The sequence below is a fragment of the Triticum dicoccoides genome, chromosome 5B (assembly GCF_002162155.2).
Source record: "Triticum dicoccoides isolate Atlit2015 ecotype Zavitan chromosome 5B, WEW_v2.0, whole genome shotgun sequence".
Taxonomy (NCBI): Eukaryota; Viridiplantae; Streptophyta; class Magnoliopsida; order Poales; family Poaceae; genus Triticum; species Triticum dicoccoides.
Genome location: NC_041389.1, coordinates 589,508,043 through 589,514,675, shown reverse-complemented (window position 1 = coordinate 589,514,675; position 6,633 = coordinate 589,508,043). Strand labels below are relative to the sequence as shown.

Below are 6,633 nucleotides of genomic sequence, written 5' to 3'. Positions count from 1 at the left end.
AAAGTATCGCACCCTAGCATGATATAGGAACGAACAAAAACTCCACAAGAACATTATTAAAACCCAAACCAATGCAGATAAAACGAAAATGAAACAATCGACCGTCAGACTCTGCTAGAGGAAAATGACAACCCCGGGAGAGAATAACGACCCGACGAAGCTCGCGTGAGCCTCTAATATGCTTTATGTTGGCTAGTTGGGCGGGTTATGCCCATGCGCCATAGCATGTTATGAAAACATGATGTACTCACCTTGGCATGTGTTTTGCCGATTTCAGAAATGAAACTAGTGGTGCTGGGCTCCTCTTACCGAAAATAAATACCTTTAGGCCATAAAGCTCCTAGTAGTTTTCGTAAGAGGGTCCAAATTACGGCTCACCTAGAGGCCCAATCTGTATCCATGTCAGCCGTTGGTGTGATGCCGAAATGTAATGGGTGCAGGTGATTTGTCACAACGGCTGAGGAAGCTCATTTACAGGTGAATTGCATGTTTGTTCTAACTCGTACAGGTAAATTGCATGTTTGTTCTAACTCGTATTTACTATAGATACTCCCAAAAATTGTTAAAAAGAAAGATACTTCCACTCAGAGAATAGGCACCCTATAAAAATTGGTGTATGCTGCTTAATGTCACGTGCACACGGTATTCTTTAGTAAAAGGCGAAAGAATAGTTCGCTCTGTGCTCATGACGCAGCTGCGTGACTTGTTCGGTTGTACGCAGCTCCATTATATAGCCAGTTGGCGGTAGCCCATTCCTTTCTTCGGCGATGTGGTACTATTAGCAAGGGACAATGCTTCTTTTCGGTTCGGCTGTTCGGGCTGGCGTTTGGGTGTGGCGGGGCATCTTTTATTCGTGGGCCAAAGAGTGAGTTTAGCCAATTCGTGGGCTGGTATTAGTTACCCTGACGCTCGGGCTACTCAATCAAAAACAAATAACCTCACGCTCATCCCTAAAAAAAGGTTGGCCTCACGCTCTATACATCGCCTCAAGCGATGTTATAGTACGCCGGCGGAATACTGTAGCCTGAATGTGTTACGCAGGTGCTTTTCGTTCACTTTTTAAATTTTTGATTTCTTATATACATATACTTTAAATACTTACAAATATATTTCAGAAATTAAAACACTTAATTCATTAAGATGTTCATCACACATTTATCTAAAATTCATGAAGTGTAGAAACGACGTTCATGCAACTTTAAAACAAATTTGATATTGTTCAAATAAAATTATGATATTTAAAATATGTTAATAAAATGTAAAAACTCCACGTAATTAAAAATAAGTTTCGTATGATTCAATGAAATGTTTAAAAAATGATCACATGTCTCAAAAAATATGTTTGTGACATCTAAAAAATATATACACATAATTTGAAAAATGGATGCGTAATTAAAAAATGATTCATGCCATTCAAAAAATGTTCATGGCATTTAAAAAGTTGTTCGCACCTTTAAAAAAATGTGTTCTTGACATTTATTAAATACTTATACAATTCAAAAAATGTTTCACGCACGTGAAGAATGTTCAACATGTACCAAAAAATGTTATGCGTGCATAAAGAAAGGTAGAAATGTATTTGAAAAAGAAAAAACCGAGGAAAACACAGCGAAATAAAAGAAGGAAAACTACACAAAAGGTTCTAAACCCAATCTAAACCGGTCATAGTCCAAAACCGTAGTAGGGGCTATAGTGTAAGGCCGACCCATTTAGTCGACCGCGAGAGGCGATGCTAGGCTATTTATCGCAAGGAGTGAGATATAGCCTTGGTGAATCAAAGTGATTTCTATAAAAACAAAATTCTAAAGCAGGGTAGATTCTCCAGATGCCTTGTTCCTGCACACCATGTGGCGGGTTACAGAGATTCATTCAGGTGCTCTCGTTGCCTTGAGAACGGCTACCGTGCGCGTGAGTATCGCACTGCCCAACGCCTGCCCAACGCCTGCTCAGCTTGCTGGCACACCCTACCACGCCGTCGTCATCCCGCCTTGCTAGTGGGCATTGCCAAGCGCTAGGTCAGCCGAACACTGGGGGACAGAAGCAATTTCCCACCGAGGTGAAAACAGTAAACATGATCTATGTTATCCACATCCCCAAGAGGGAGTGCAAACGCGCATTAAGGGACGTCTATGTCGTAGAGCCTGTCGCCCCAAAATTCAACCCATGGCCTTTGATCGCAGGGACCACCCAACCAGTATCCGGTATGGAGGTTCGGCGGCCCTGGTACTCGATCCTATCATCGACGGATACTATCTCACTAGAGTCCTTATGGACGGCGGGAGCAGTCTCAACTTGATATATCGGAATAATGTCCGTAAGATGGGTATCGACCCGTCAAGAATCAAGCCTACCAACACTACCTTCAAAGGAGTGATACCCAACGTGGAAGCCCGTTGTACGGGCTCATTAACATTGGAAATAGTATTCGACTCTCTAGACAATTTCCGAAGCAAATGATTGATCTTTGACATCGTTCCTTTTCACAGTGGTTATCATGCGTTGCTCGGACGAACTGCTTTCGCCCGCTTTAATGCAGTCCCGCACTATGCTTATCTAAAGCTCAAAATGCCTGGACCTTATGGCGTCATCACATTAAATGGGAATATGGAGCGCTCCCTCCGTACTGAGGAACATACCGCGCCCCTAGCAGCCGAAGTACAGGGCGGCCTCATCAAGCCGAACAACTCATCGGTCATCAACCCATGGCACTATTAAACGTGTCCGAGCCGCGTTACAATGCGGTAGCTCAGTGGAACACGAGCTCGAATAGCAGTTTAGCCTCCGCCGATTGCCCCATAAGGTTATGGTATATGTACCTCGCGTACACAATTACGCCCTTCAAATACCTTGGGCAGCATCGGAGGCACACTGCAGAAAAGGTCTATAGTACGGCCCCTATTCGGACCTCAAATATTCTCCCACTATAGGTTCGTTAAAAAACCTACCTGATCTACGGTCGCGCGGGGACCTTTTCTCTAGGTTCCTCTTTTTTTAGAGGACCATCGATTCCTCCGTTTCAAGGATATCTCACCAAGGAGAACAGGCGCAGATGTGCAGCAGGGCATCTTTGGGATTTTTACGCCATTTAGTGTAGGCTCTGTGTAAACCTTTCCCTTGTATAAACTTCTGGCATGTAAAATGACCTCGATGTTTTTGGCATTATCTGTAATAACACGTCTCGATGTATTAATCAGGGTATAAAGGAAACATTTGATCACCACTTTATTTGGCAGTCATGTTATTTTATATTATCATATGTGTTCCCTCCCTACCTCAGACCGCCACACGTGCCTTAATCCGGACTTAACACCGGGGGCTATATTCGGCCCTGCACATTTTAAGTCCGAACACCTATAGGGAACTTTTCGGCGTCCCGGATATTGCATTATATGGATCGGCTCTGAATCATGTCTTTGATCCATAGTTGGGTTGCCCGGCTCCTGTGCTTACCACCTTACATTCCGCTCGTTCGGCTAAGGTAGTAAAGGGAGAACTACTGCGATTGTATTTCTGGTTCGTCCGGTTAAGTACCTTAGTAGAGAAAGCCGAAAACTGACTGCCATGATAAGCGAGAGCTGGTCGGCGATCCGGTGACTTAGTATTATACTACAAATCGTTAGCAATTCACCCCGTGTTATACGAGGGGCTGGTCTTCGTCCAGCCGCATGGAAAAGGCACCGTAGACCGGATAGCCGCACATGCACCAGGGGCTAGTACTTAGCTCCACATTTAAACTCCCATGGCTAAGTGAAGGTAATAAAGCTGCATAGTCTGATTGCCTGGTTCACCTCGCGGACACCTCCTTTACGGATCAAGACGTTGGATAAAGTGTGGTCACGCGTAGGGCTGGAAAAAAAGCTCGAAGCTCGCGAGCTAAACAAGTAGCTCGTGACTTGGCTCGAATCGACTCGAACTCGAAGAATAACGAGTCGAGCCGAGCTTTAGTTTAAGATCGTTTATAGACCAAGTTAAACGAGCCAATCTCATGAGTACTCGTGTAACTCGTTAGGCTCGATACAATAGATCAGCTACTCCCAATACAAAGAAAGATCAGCCACTAAACAGCCTACGTCCCAGGCGCACAACTCAAGGCCGAGCAGTTGAAGGCCTAGCCTCCTAGGAGACTCACGCGTTACAAGATAATTACAATTGTATAGTGATATATGTGTTTAATATATACATAATCATTTTTACCATATTTGAGGGCTTTATGTTTATATCTTAAACAAGCTTAACAAGCTAAACGAGCCAGCTCGCGAGTTATACGAGTCGAGCCAATCTTGGGTTTGAGCTCGTTATAGTAACGAGTCGAGTCGAGCTAGCTCGTTAACGAAACGAGCTCTAGCGAGTCGAGCCGAGCTGGCTCAACTCAGCTCGAATTCCAGCCCTAGTCACGCGTTATGTAGAACACCCCTGTAGCATCTACATGGGGGTTGAAGCCGACGACTGGCAACTTTCAGAAATATAACAATAAACGACCGCACAGGAGGAAAAATCACTCGAAACAAAAGGCGCCAACATAGATATCTCACAGCATGGGTTCACAACATGGTTTGTACAACTCGAACACATTCAATCAAATATCACGTCCTTAGAACATTGTCCCTCTATTACTTGGGCTCCTTCTAGGACGTCGTCGAAGTACCTCTCCGGCTTCCTATGATCTTTGCCTTCTGGCGGACCTGCGGTCGCCACTTCCGTGGCCTTCATCTTCGCCCATTGCATCTTCACGCGTGCAAAGGCCATCCGGGCACCCTGTATGCAGACGAGCGCTTCACTGCATCAATCCACGGTCGCGCATCGACCAGCCGCTTCACCAAACTGAAGTAGCTGTTAGGAATCTGTAGGTGCATGTAGTGCCCCTTAGTGTTTTGGTGTATTGAAGACTTATAGGTTAAGGGACTAATATGTCTGTGAGTTTACACAGGCTCTATAAGTCGATGAGGAGCTTGATATTTACGATGAAAGTCGACCCCTAAAAATGTATGTCTTCAACTGAAGACTTTGGTTCTCCTGAAGATTTTGAAAGTGAAGAAATTGGTGTGACCTTGAAAACTTGGATATTCATGCCAGGATTATGAAGCGTGAAGACTCTTGTTTTCGTAGTTTCATTTTCTCTTTCTTGAGTCATAGGAAACACCGTACTATTAAAGGGGGTCGAGGTAATACTAAGGAAACTGATTTCCAAGTGATGCTCATCTCAAAATCCTACACCTACCCAATCCTTTTGAGTGAAGATATTGGAAATCTCATATCAGTTCAGTCGATTTCTTCAGTGACAGGGACGAAGATCTTCTGGTCGCTTAGGAATTTGTTCTGACTGAGGAGTTAGGATTTCGCCTGTGCGGATTGCCTACAAAGTGAGGAACATGATAGCCCCAAGGAATTTGAAGCTAAATTTTCCGACTGTTGATGTGCTATGCGCTCGCTGTCCAAAAATATCTACCCACCTAACGGTCATATCATTGAAGGGCATTTATGTCTTATCATGTCGGGCTGCTCCCTAGGCTATAAATAGTCGCCCCCTTCAACCACTAGCTGGTTTGCTGCTCCAAGAGAAACCGACACTTGTCATTGAGAGCATCCCATCCTCCGAGGACTTTGGGCGAAAATCATCAAGTGAGGAAAACCTAAATTTGGATAACCCAAACACCTACAAACCCAAAGTGATTGAGCATCACTGAAGAGATTGTTCCTGTGTGGAACCGATGCTTGTTACTTTTGAGGACTGTGTATCCTCCAGACGGTTAGGCGTCATAGTCTGAGCATCCAAGAGGAATTGTGGATCGCTGAATGACCAAGTTTGTGAAGGTTTGAAAGTCACCTGTGAAGACTTAACACAAGTGTTGGGCGAGGTCTATGTGACTTTAGCTCAAGGAGAATACGGAGAGGACTGTGTGTCCTCGAGTTTAAATACTCAGCCGCTCCAACCAGACATACAACTATCACAATAGTTGGAACTGGTCTACCAAATCATTGTCTTCACCAAGCCAACTGGTTCTATTTCCTCAATCCTTTCATTTCCTCATTTATGTGCTGATGAACCTGATCATTACTTTTTGAAGACTTTGACTGAAGACTTTCTCTATTTCCTCAATCTAACTTCTTCAGTCTCATAGTCTTCAGCCTGCTTATCCTGTTATCACGCTATCTGTACTTTGTGCTTGTTTTCATTTCATCATGATGACTATGATGTTGCTCCGTTATGCTTATACCTGAGTACTTATTCCGCTGCTAGTGTGTCGTTGCTTAGGAATTTCTTCACCTAGAAATTCCTCAGTGACGAATTTGTAAAATTTACCTATTCACCCCCCTCTAGTCGATATAACGCACTTTCAGAATCAGCTCGGTTGGCCAGAGTTGGACTATTAAGTGCTTCATGGCCAGGCATGCCACCCTATGCAGCTCCATCAGCTGCTTCAGATAGTTGTTCAGAAGCGTCAGGTGTTCCGGCGCGAGATATTGCGACCAGAACAACTTCTCGGTTGAGTTCCCCTCCTGGGCTCGAAAGAACTGTGCGGCATCAGTGACACTCTTCGGAAGATCTGCAAACGCGCCAGGAGAACTCCACACTCGTGTGAGTAAAGCGTACCTCTGACCCCCAAAGATACTTTGCGCTCCGGGACTCACTTC

General features: G+C 44.5%; 1 non-coding gene across 1 annotated transcript; it reads right to left on the bottom strand.

Annotated features, from left to right (window-relative positions):
- Positions 1-578: 578 nt before the first annotated feature.
- LOC119313161 lies at positions 579-696 on the bottom strand. The gene has a single exon (XR_005151544.1). It is a non-coding gene; the product is annotated as a U5 spliceosomal RNA (small nuclear RNA).
- Positions 697-6,633: the final 5,937 nt, after the last annotated feature.